This window comes from Spinacia oleracea, chromosome 2 (genome assembly GCF_020520425.1).
Source record: "Spinacia oleracea cultivar Varoflay chromosome 2, BTI_SOV_V1, whole genome shotgun sequence".
NCBI lineage: Eukaryota > Viridiplantae > Streptophyta > Magnoliopsida > Caryophyllales > Amaranthaceae > Spinacia > Spinacia oleracea.
The window spans coordinates 32,027,696-32,040,876 of record NC_079488.1 but is presented as its reverse complement, the minus strand read 5'-3'; the positions used below and the strand labels follow the sequence as shown (position 1 = coordinate 32,040,876).

The window sequence follows — 13,181 nt, the reverse complement described above, 5'->3', positions numbered from 1 at the left end:
GAACCAAAACCGTTAATAACCCGCAAGCTGTAACCCAAGACCCGATCCTATTATATTCAATCCGAACGATCGAAAAATATTAACCCAATTAAGATCCGAAACCCGATAACAAACTCGTTCCACAACAACCCGATCTGCTTCAACCCGAAACGAATGGATCTGGAAGCTGTTAATGACGAAATTCGTTTCAATCCAAACCGTTTGAGCCCGAGGAAAACCCGTTTACAATACAAACTGTTATAACGCGTAACCCGCTTAATCCGAATATGTCTCCTTTATATATAAGCAGTACACTTCGAAAATTTCCCATGATACCTTATCCAGATGACATGCTCATATCAGAAGGGAGGAACAAGTTAATCCAAGATGAATTGCAGTATGATAGACCATCCTTACTTGTAGAGCATGATAGACTATTTTCGAGTCTTACTGATGAACAAAGATAGATTTACAATAAAGTTATGGATGCTGTTTCAAGAGGTGAAGGCGGTGTTTTCTTCATTTATGGATATGGTGCGACAGGGAAAACTTTCATTTGGAGAACTCTATGTGCAGCTATACGGTCAAAAGGAGATATCGTGCTTCCCGTTGCTTCAAGTGGAATAGCATCACTTTTACTTCCTAAGGGAAGAACTGCGCATTCAAGGTTTAAAATTCCTCTGAATGTAAATGAAGACTCGACTTGTAACATTAAACCAGGAAGTGATTTGGCCAACCTTTTAATAAAAACAAAGCTTATTATCTGGGATGAAGCACCCATGATGAATAAATTCTGCTTTGAAGCATTGGACAAAAGCTTAAGGGATATTCTAAGGCCAACAGAGCAACCATTTGGGGGCAAAGTAGTTGTCTTTGGAGGAGACTTTCGACAAATTCTACCTGTGATCCCAAGGGGAAGTAGGCAGGACATTGTTTTTGCCACGATTAACTCATCTTACTTGTGGAATTATTGTGAAGTCCTTACACTGACAAGAAACATGAGGCTTACAGTAGGTTGTCCAGATTCGATTAGTCATGAAATCAGGGAATTCTCATAGTGGATACTAAAGATCGGTGATGGTAAGGTAAAAGAATCGAATGATGGTACAGAAGCTATAGTAATCCCTGATGAAAACCTTATAAAGGAAGAGAGAAATCCGGTTGAAGCTATCATAGAAAGTACTTATCCTTCCATTTTACAGAATTTGTGGGATCCAACCTACTTTCAAGAAAGAGCAATTCTAGCCCCAACTCATAATGACGTACATATTATCAACGACTACTTGCTATCCTTAATACCAGGTGAAGAGAGAATTTATTTAAGTTCAGACTGAAGGAAATAATGCCCTTGGTCCAAGTATGCATTCTATGTTAAGTCTAATAAATGCGGTTCAGTATTAATTAACAAGTTAATAATTCAGTGAGATCAAGTGAGCTGAATGCCTAGCTAGAGGCCGCTTCAGTTCAAGTGGAATTAATGATATTAATCCACAGCTTACTCTTGACTGAACCCGTAGGGTCACACAAATAGTACGTAAACGGATCAAGTATTTAATGGCATTAAATACTCCATCTATGAATATTCGGAACCGACGGATCTTGGTTTCAGTGGGAGCTAAGATCGTCACAGGCAAGAAATGAATACTCCGGAAACGATGATATTGCCGGAAACGGAAATATGGATCGTATCGGAAATATGAATATTATCCAAGTCGTAGATGTTGCCGGAAACGGAAACATGGTACGTATCGGAAAATATTATTGGAAATGGAAATATTACCAGAATCGGAAATATTGCCGGAAACGGAAATATTGTCAGAATCGGAAATATTACCGGAATCGGAAAATAATTCCGGAAACGGAAATATTAAATATTTGTTCGAAACGGAAATTAATTCCGGAATCGGAAATATTAAATATTGTTCGTATCGGAAATAAATTCCGGAACTGGAAATTTAATCGGAAGCGTATCGTACGAATTAGCATCGGACGAGGCCTGCCGGACGAAGGCCCAGCACGAAGCCGGGCCATCGCCCAGCAAGCACGCGCGCGCCACAAGCCCAGCCAAGGCAGCGCCCAGGCCTACCACAAGGCAGGCCCAGCGCGCGCCAAGGCCACCGTTGCGTGGGCCGCGCTGCGTGGGCTGCTGCTCGCACGCGCATGGGCAGCCCTTGTGGCTGCCGTGTGTGTGTGAGTTTGTGCTCATGCGTGATTCCTAAATCTACAAGAGTCAGTGTATGATTAAATTTCTATTCCTAATTGGATAAATTAATTAAATAGAATTCATGTAGGATTCTAATTTCAATTAATTCGTATCCTACTAGGATTACGATTCCTTTTCCATAACTCTATAAATAAAGGCCTAGGGGTCATAATTTACACAAAAAAGTTTCAAAGTATTCAAAAGTGAGTTTTTTGAGAGAAAATTAAAACACACATCTTGCTCATAAAGTGCCGAAATTTTCTAGTACCTTAAGGGCGATTCTAGTTGGTCAATCTTAAGGCGGATCCGGACGTGCTGTGGACTATCTACGGAGGGACGACACTTGGAGTCCTAAAGACTTGTTCTTGTTCGGTTCGGGCGCAGCTAGGGAGGGCACGCAACAAAGAGTATGCATCTAAATTATGCTATATGATTATGTGTAAATAATATGTTGTCCTGGGTTAATGGTTGTTTCCGCATGATCTATGTAATGTCATATGTATCATAACCTAACAGTGGTATCACGAGCCCCTTATTATTTTCATAATCTAAATTGCATGAATATGGTTAAATATTACAAATTTGCAAGAATTAAAAGGGGTGATTAATTTTCGTAATTGTTAATTAATTGCAAATTGCGTTTATTTAATTATACGTACGCAGTTTTTCGGCAGTTTCTTCGTTACTCATCCAAATCGAGTGATTTTTGTATCAATTCCACATGTAAAAGGCATTCTAAAATTTTGACAAAAATAGTTTTTTTCTGCCGAACCCAGAATTCTCAAATTCGAAGCTTAACTATGACTTTTCGAAGGTTTTAGTTTTTCGAATGCAAAATTTCGTAAATTTAAGATGTTAAATTAAATATTTGCGATTCTTGTTGATAAATCTTGAATTTTTGATTGACCTACTGCATATGTTTAACAAGTTTGAATGCCTAGTCTTGTTAATTATGCAATCTAATTTGTAATTATGATTAATTTGTTGAAAATTAGAATAATTTAGAATTAATTTGATTTTCATAATTAATTGTAATTTAATTAGAAACCTATGATTAAAAACCACCATAAAAATTGTAAATTTACGATAAATTTTAAATTTTTATGACCTAGACTTGAATCCATAACAATCGGAAATCAATTGGATAATAAATTTTCGATTTTTCGCCCTAAAATTATGAAATTAATAATATTTATTAATTTGTCATTAATTTTAAATATAAATTTTAAATTTTTATGCGATTCGTTCATATAACTTGCACGCACGAAGCAATGGACGCTTCGTGTTACCCTTAAGGGGTGTTGTATAATGCGGGCATGCGACGACGAGCAAGGGAGCTCGTCGCCCGTGCGGCACGAATGCAATGAGCAAGGGCGTAGTGCACGAGCACAAGGCAGCAGCCCTGCCTTGTGTCGTGTGCCACGAGCAATGAACGAATGGGCATGGGCGAAGGGCGAGCCAAGGCAGTCGCGTGTGGGCAGCAAGCGAGCTGCGCCACAGCGCGCGCTGCCTCGCACAAGAGCGCGCAGCCTCGCGCGCAGCGAGCGCAAGCTCGCGTGCCACGAGCGCTGCGCCCAGCATCACTCGCGCGCACAGCGCGCGATGTCGCGCGCCCAGCGAGCGATGTCGCGCGCCAGCGAGCGATGTCGCGCGCCCAGCGAGCAATGGCTCGCGCGCCCAGCGAGCGATGTCGCGCGCCCAGCGAGCGATGTCGCGCACGCGCACTGCGAGCGATAGCTCGCGTGCGATGAGCGCTGGCGCGCGCAGCGAGCACAATGTGTGCGGAGGCTTGCGATAGGGAAGCAGCAGCTATGCGACGAGCGCATGGGCTGCGCGCACATGGCCAGCAATGGCTGTGTGCGTACGGTCCATGGGCGTGCAACGCGTAGGGTGTTTGCGTTACGATTAGATCGTTTTGAATGTTTAATTTGAAAATTTCAGTTCACGTAATTTTAATTAATTTTAAAATTAATAATTTGAATTATTTTCTTGGATTTTAATTTTGAATATTATAATTATAATAAATGTTATTTATTCTAATTATTTTACTAAAATTAAAATCATGAATTAATTTAAATACGACTGAAATTAAATTAAATTTTTGGATTCAATTATAAATTGATATGAGCTTTAAATTTTAATTAAATTTGTATGTTTCCGGTTGGACTAGAAATACATTTTTATGTTTAAAATTGGTAAAGCATATGAATTTATTGGTTTAAGTGGGAGCGCTTTTTAGTCATAAACTCTTGATTAGGTCTACAAATCCTTAAGGTTAAAACAACTTGATTAGAATTAATAAGGACTGAATAATTGGTAGATTATTGGTGCCCTTGATTAATTGATGCAAATGTTTACGTGATGCATAATGTGTTTTACTAACCAGCTACGTGGGCCATTCATGATAATGAATGGGTGAATGGTATATATTGTATATGTACTGTTTTGCAGGTTATGAAGTGACTAGTATGGCCCAAATAGGATAGAAAATATGGTCTGCGTACCATTAATTTGAATGTAATTGGTCTAAAGTACCAAAGTTATTTTTCAATTCAAATATGGTCTGCGAACCATCAAATAGTTGTAATTAGTTATAGCTTATCCTATTTGAAGAAAATGGTGCCTCCCACGGAGATTTTCAAGACGGACTTTGAAGTCAAAGCTTCAAGATGAAGTCGGGCCATACTAGATCACAAATATCTTATGCATGTTTTAAGTTATTTATTGTTTTAAATATGTCTTAAAATGCATGAGATCAAAAGCTTGATTATGTTGCATGATTAAGGATTTTAGTTCACTTAAAATCTAACCAACATAGTAAGAGCCTTAAGTTCCAAACTTAAAAATTGAGTTAAAAGGTGCCATGCCAAAATATACACTTGCTTGGATATCCTTTACATCAATCTAGTAATAGTTTTCGCTCAGCGAGGTGTTACTTATTGGTCCTAAAGGGGCAAGGTACACAAATAATTGTGAGTACATGTTAGTTTTGGTGAAACTCAACGATATAAGTAAGGAGTCCTTTTATGTCGTGGCAAATTCGATAGGTTTACCTAATAAGTTCTTAGACGTACCTATCAACCAAGAATAGTTTCTAGACTATTAGCAAAAGGCTTTTGCTTACCTAAGATGTTCTAGGATTAAGTCGACAAACCGTGCTTAGTTCTTCAATGATTTTAGGATCTTGGAATCATTTTATTCACACCTGCCGGAACACATAACTTGAATAAAATGCTTAATAAACATTGAATTATGCATGTATGCTAGAATTTAAGTTTATTAAGAGAAACTGTGAATGGTTATTTATTTGTTTATTCTTTTCAATTGTAGTTTTTAATATGGCAAACAACAATTCATTCAACATTCGATCAATTCTCGAAAAGGAGAAGTTGAACGGGAAAAACTTCCTTGACTGGCAAAGGAACTTGCAAATAGTTCTTATGCAGGAAGAAAAGGAGTATGTCCTAGATGAGGCGATGCCCGAAGCTCCAGGCGACGGGGTCACTCAGGCTGCCCTCAATCGTTGGATTGATGCCAACAAGGATGTGAAATGTCTAATGCTCGCCACCATGAGTGCGGATCTGCAGAAAACGTTCATCAACTCAGATGCTTTCACAATCATCAGTGAGTTGAAGAACATGTTCCAAGATCTGGCTCGAGTCGAAAGATTCGAGACTCATAGGCAAATTCTTGAGACCAAGCTTAAGAAAGGCGAGCCCGTAAGTCCACATGTTCTCAAAATGATTGGACTCATTGAGAATATGAGTCGGCTGGATCAGCAATTTTCTCAGGAAATGGCTATAGACACCATCCTCCATTCTCTTCATAGCGGGTATGATCAGTTCAAACTGAACTACAGTATGAATAGTCTGGACAAAACGCTCACTGAGCTTCACGGTATGCTGAAGACCGCTGAAAAGACGCTCAAAAGTGATAAGCAGGATGTGCTTATGGTGCGTGGGGGCAAGTTCAAGAAATCTGGAAAGAAGAGGAATGCTAAGAAAGGTGGCAACAAGGCCAGCCCAACTAAGCAAACTGGCGCCAAATCTGCAAAGAGGAAGGTCAGTCAACCCACTTCTGAATCCGAATGCTTCTACTGCAAGAAGAAGGGGCATTGGAAGAGAGATTGCTTGAAGCTAAATGAAGATCAGAAGAACGGAACAGTCGTTCCATCTTCAGGTATTTTCGTTATAGACTGTATACTTGCTAATTCAACTTCTTGGGTATTAGATACAGGTTGTGGCTCACACTTATGTTCCAATCCACAGGGACTAAGAAGAAGTAGAAAGTTAAGCAAGGGTGAAGTCGACCTACGAGTGGGAAATGGAGCACGGATTGCTGCATTAGCTGTAGGAACTTACTATTTGTCGTTGCCCTCCGGGCTAGTTTTGGAACTGGAAGAATGTTTCCATGTTCCAAGTCTTACTAAAAACATCATTTCAGTTTCTTGCTTAGATGCTAAGGGATTTTCCTTTATAATAAAAGACAATAGTTGTTCGTTTTATTTTAAAGAGATGTTTTATGGATCTGCTAGATTAGTCAATGGACTTTACTTATTAGATCACGACAAACAAGTATATAACATAAATACCAAAAAGGCCAAAAAGGATGATTCAGATCTCACCTATCTGTGGCATTGTCGATTAGGCCATATAAACTTGAAACGCTTAGAAAGACTTCAAAGGGAAGGAATTCTAGAACCATTTGACTTAGAGGATTATGGTAAATGCGAATCATGTTTACTTGGCAAAATGACAAAGCAACCTTTCTCTAAAGTTGGAGAAAGAGCAAATGAACTATTGGGTTTAATCCATACAGATGTATGTGGACCAATGAGTACAAATGCTAGAGGTGGTTTCAGCTACTTTATCACTTTCACTGATGACTTCAGTAGGTATGGTTATGTCTACCTAATGAAGCATAAGTCTGAATCCTTTGACAAATTCAAGGAATTTCAGAGTGAAGTAGAGAATCAATTAGGCAAGAAGATCAAGGCACTGCGGTCTGATAGAGGCGGTGAATATCTGAGCTATGAATTTGATGACCATCTGAAAGAATGTGGAATTCTATCAGAATTGACTCCTCCTGGAACACCACAATGGAACGGTGTGTCAGAACGGAGGAACAGAACCTTGCTAGACATGGTCAGGTCAATGATGGGTCAGGCCGAACTTCCATTAGAATTTTGGGGACATGCACTAAATACAGCTGCACTCACTATAAATAGAGCTCCGTCTAAAGCTGTCGAAAAGACTCCATACGAATTATGGTTTGGAAAGCCTCCAAATGTGTCTTTTCTTAAGATTTGGGGATGTGAAGTATACGTCAAACGATTAATTTCAGACAAACTTCATCCAAAATCTGACAAATGTATCCTTGTGGGCTATCCAAAGGAAACAAAGGGGTATTACTTCTACAATACATCTGAGAACAAAGTGTTTGTTGCTCGAGATGGTGTCTTTTTGGAGAAGGATCACATTTCCAAAATGACAAGTGGGAGAAAAGTAGACCTCGAAGAAATTCGAGTCGAACAACAAACTCTAGAGAATGCTCAAGATGACATTCAGGATGAAACTCAGAGATCTTTAGAAGAATCTGGTGAGAATCATGGTCAATCTAGAAATGTTACCCCGCGTAGATCGCAAAGATATAGATCTCAACCGGAAAGGTACTTGGGTATTTTGACGAACGAGAGCTATGACGTTCTATTACTTGAAAGTGATGAACCTGCGACTTACAAGCAAGCTATGACGAGCCCTAGCTCCAAGCAATGGCAAGAAGCCATGCAATCTGAATTAGACTCCATGTCTGAAAACCAAGTATGGGATTTGGTCGATTTGCCAGATGGCTACCAAGCCATTGGAAGCAAATGGGTTTTCAAACTGAAAAAGGACAAGGATGGGAAACTTGAAGTTTTCAAAGCTAGATTGGTTGCAAAAGGTTACAGGCAAGTCCACGGTGTGGATTACGATGAAACCTTTTCACCAGTTGCAATGCTATAGTCTATTCGAATAATGTTAGCAATCGCTGCATATTACGATTACGAAATATGGCAGATGGATGTCAAAACTGCTTTCTTAAACGGCGTTTTAACAGAAACTGTGTTTATGACACAGCCTGAAGGTTTTGAGGATCCAAAGAATGCTAAAAAGGTATGCAAGCTAAAGAAGTCGATCTACGGATTGAAGCAGGCATCCAGGAGCTGGAATATACGTTTTGATGAAGCAGTCAGTGACTTTGGTTTCATCAAGAACGCGGACGAATCTTGTGTATACAAGAAGGTCAGTGGGAGCAAAATTGCTTTCCTAGTATTATATGTCGACGACATATTGCTTATCGGAAATGACATTCCTATGTTGAACTCTGTCAAGATTTGGCTTGGGAAATGTTTTTCGATGAAGGATCTAGGAGAAGCACAGTACATATTGGGCATCAAGATTTACAGAGATAGATCTAAAAAGATGATTGGACTTAGTCAAAGCACTTATATCAATAAGGTGCTTGATAGGTTCAAGATGGTGGACTCCAAGCGAGGCTACCTACCCATGTCTCATGGAATGACTCTAAGCAAGACTCAGTGCCCAAAAACACTTGATGAGCGTAGACGAATGAATGGGATTCCATATGCATCATTGATTGGTTCAATAATGTATGCTATGATATGTACACGCCCGGATGTTGCGTACGCACTCAGTGCTACGAGCAGATACCAGTCAGACCCAGGAGAGGCGCATTGGACTGCTGCCAAGAACATTCTGAAGTACCTGAAAAGGCACAAAGATGACTTCCTGGTCTATGGTGGAGATGATGAATTAATTGTTAAAGGCTATACGGACGCAAGTTTCCAAACCGACAAAGATGATTTCAGATCACAGTCTGGGTTTGTCTTCTGCCTCAACGGAGGAGCAGTAAGCTGGAAAAGTGCTAAGCAAAGCACCATTGCGGATTCTACAACTGAAGCGGAGTACATTGCTGCACATGAAGCAGCAAAGGAAGCTATATGGCTAAGGAAGTTCATAGGAGAACTTGGTGTAGTCCCCTCCATTAAAGGACCAATAGCCCTGTATTGTGATAATAACGGAGCTATTGCACAGGCAAAAGAGCCTAGACACCACCAGAGAGTCAAGCATGTACTTCGTAGATTTCACCTTCTACGAGAGTTCGTTGAAAGAAAAGAAGTCGAGATAAGCAAAATTGGAACTGATGACAACATATCAGATTCATTAACTAAACCTCTGCCGCAAGCGAAGCACAACTCGCACACTGCAGCTATGGGAATCAAGCATATTGGAGAATGGCTTTGATGTCTTTGTTTAATGTTTTAAAGTTTTAGAGTTTAAATCTTTGTAAAACATTATTGGTTAATCATTCACAATAAATGAAAGGAATTCATTTTTCCATTTAATTTGTGGTTTATTAAATGATGAGTCCCTTCAACTTGACGATATATTCAAGATAGACTGTCAGGACCAGTCCTGTGACTAAGAAATGTCTATCAAGTGAACTTGAATGTCAAAGGTTGAAAATGGTCCCTAATCGGAGTTTTCTATAAAATTGGACGCATAGAAAACGTTAGACGATTAGAATGCAAGATGACTAGTAGTTCTGTTTCTTGAACTATGTGGACATGGCAATGTCATAATCATTTGCATAGATACTTACTTTGGGAAGACTAGTATCGGACAAGACATATGAAACTTTACTGTAAGAGATGAAAGTCTGTCATAAGTAAATTTCATTAAATTATTAGACACTAAATCCTCAATACCTGAGTGATTTGAGATTACTTGTTTGAGAACTGGTTGCTTTGACGTTGACCAACCGTCGCACCGTAAAAGGAGGCTATAAAGGCAACGCTCAGGTAATCACCTATCAAACGAAGTCTAATCTCAAGATCGCAAGATTGGGATTGTCCTCCCATAAATCGGGATGAGATGCTTAAAAGTTGTACAAGGCCACTCGGAGAGCTAGAAACTGTGAAATGCATGGCCGTGCTCGGATGAATCATAGGCTATGATTATCTGTTTATTTGATCAGTTGAACTCTGAAACCGAGGAACACCTATGGACATAATAAGGATGACAACTCTTACCTTATGTTCAAGAGCAAGCATCGAGCGACAAAGGAATTAGGAAATGCACACTTGTCCCTAAGGACAAGTGGGAGACTGAAGGAAATAATGCCCTTGGTCCAAGTATGCATTCTATGTTAAGTCTAATAAATGCGGTTCAGTATTAATTAACAAGTTAATAATTCAGTGAGATCAAGTGAGCTGAATGCCTAGCTAGAGGCCGCTTCAGTTCAAGTGGAATTAATGATATTAATCCACAGCTTACTCTTGACTGAACCCGTAGGGTCACACAAATAGTACGTAAACGGATCAAGTATTTAATGGCATTAAATACTCCATCTATGAATATTCGGAACCGACGGATCTTGGTTTCAGTGGGAGCTAAGATCGTCACAGGCAAGAAATGAATACTCCGGAAACGATGATATTGCCGGAAACGGAAATATGGATCGTATCGGAAATATGAATATTATCCAAGTCGTAGATGTTGCCGGAAACGGAAACATGGTACGTATCGGAAAATATTATTGGAAATGGAAATATTACCAGAATCGGAAATATTGCCGGAAACGGAAATATTGTCAGAATCGGAAATATTACCGGAATCGGAAAATAATTCCGGAAACGGAAATATTAAATATTTGTTCGAAACGGAAATTAATTCCGGAATCGGAAATATTAAATATTGTTCGTATCGGAAATAAATTCCGGAACTGGAAATTTAATCGGAAGCGTATCGTACGAATTAGCATCGGACGAGGCCTGCCGGACGAAGGCCCAGCACGAAGCCGGGCCATCGCCCAGCAAGCACGCGCGCGCCACAAGCCCAGCCAAGGCAGCGCCCAGGCCTACCACAAGGCAGGCCCAGCGCGCGCCAAGGCCACCGTTGCGTGGGCCGCGCTGCGTGGGCTGCTGCTCGCACGCGCATGGGCAGCCCTTGTGGCTGCCGTGTGTGTGTGAGTTTGTGCTCATGCGTGATTCCTAAATCTACAAGAGTCAGTGTATGATTAAATTTCTATTCCTAATTGGATAAATTAATTAAATAGAATTCATGTAGGATTCTAATTTCAATTAATTCGTATCCTACTAGGATTACGATTCCTTTTCCATAACTCTATAAATAAAGGCCTAGGGGTCATAATTTACACAAAAAAGTTTCAAAGTATTCAAAAGTGAGTTTTTTGAGAGAAAATTAAAACACACATCTTGCTCATAAAGTGCCGAAATTTTCTAGTACCTTAAGGGCGATTCTAGTTGGTCAATCTTAAGGCGGATCCGGACGTGCTGTGGACTATCTACGGAGGGACGACACTTGGAGTCCTAAAGACTTGTTCTTGTTCGGTTCGGGCGCAGCTAGGGAGGGCACGCAACAAAGAGTATGCATCTAAATTATGCTATATGATTATGTGTAAATAATATGTTGTCCTGGGTTAATGGTTGTTTCCGCATGATCTATGTAATGTCATATGTATCATAACCTAACACAGACAGCATATCTAAGGAAGATGGGAACATGGTAATTGAAGATTTTTATCCACTTGAGTTCCTAAACACCCTTACCTTCTCAGGCGTACCAAATCACGTACTTAAGTTGAAGGTTGGGGCCCCTGTGACGCTTCTCAGAAATATAGATCAGTCGTCAAGCTTATGCAATGGTACAAGATTAATTATAACTCAGCTTGGAAACCATGTTGTTGAAGCTAAAATCATTTCAGGTTGCAATATAGGGCATAAGGTGTTCATTCCTTGAATGACCTTAAGCCCATCAGATACTACTATTCTTCCAATCAAGCTTCAACGAAGGCAGTTTCCATTAGTGGTTTGTTTTGCTATGACGATAAACAAAAGCCAAGGCCAATCACTCTCGCATGTTGGTTTATATCTTCCTAGACCCGTCTTTAGTCATGGTCAACTTTATGTTGCATTATCCCGAGTAACGACCAAGAAAGGACTGAGAATTTTAATTTGTGACAAGGAAGATAAGCTTAATAATACTACGAGCAATGTAGTATACAAAGAAGTTTTTCAGAACTTGTCAATATGAGGAGGTATTCTTTTAGCCTATTCAGTTATGTTGTTAAGCTCTTTGTTATTTTATTAAAAAAAAAATTCCAAGTGTTTTTTACTTTATTTTTATGTCTCACTTTCTTTTATGCAGGCTCCAAAGTTTCACTTATCAGCAAGAACCGGTCCAGTTACCGCTAAGTATCAAATCGTTTGTCTATTGTGATGCGTTTGGTGCAAAATAAGTAGGACGAACTTGACTATTTTACATGCTTTTTAGTCTTCTACCCCAAAATACAATGTTATTTTTCTTTTACCAACAACTATTTACATTTTTTTTAGTCTATTATTTATTTCACCAAAAACAAGATGGCCTGAACCATATACACTATAAAACATTCGCTAAACATTCAATTAATTGCAATAGAAAGAGAGTCTGTTGTACTAATATACCAGGAATATTTCCAACTTAGCTATTTATTTGTAGATTCTGGACTTATAACCTCTGCTCCGTGTACCTCTTTCGTGGTCAGAAGAGGTCTGATCAGATTATATTGCTATTATCGGATCTGACGCAGTTGCAGTAAGGCCCTTGGCTCTTCTCAACTCCTCAATCACTAATCCGGTGACTAATTCTGCAATCAAGATAATTTAATGGAAAATCATATACTCCATTTTAGCATTAATTTATCCAAAACTTTTCAAACCCAAATTTTACATCTTATGATTGGGCTGACTTAATCACACATTCAAAATAAACACCCCCTCAAAACAGGGAAAAAAAAAAAAAAGTTAAGTGCATTTTTCACTAATAATGAAAACCAAAAAAATCTTAGATCCAAAAAATAGAATAGGATTGAAATAAAACAAACAATCAAGAGTTCAATCACAGGTTTTGAACAATCAAGATGACTTTAAGTCGGG

General features: G+C 39.3%; 1 pseudogene; it reads left to right on the top strand.

Annotated features, from left to right (window-relative positions):
* Positions 1-266: 266 nt before the first annotated feature.
* Positions 267-12,297, top strand: LOC110780702 (ATP-dependent DNA helicase RRM3-like; annotated as a pseudogene).
* Positions 12,298-13,181: the final 884 nt, after the last annotated feature.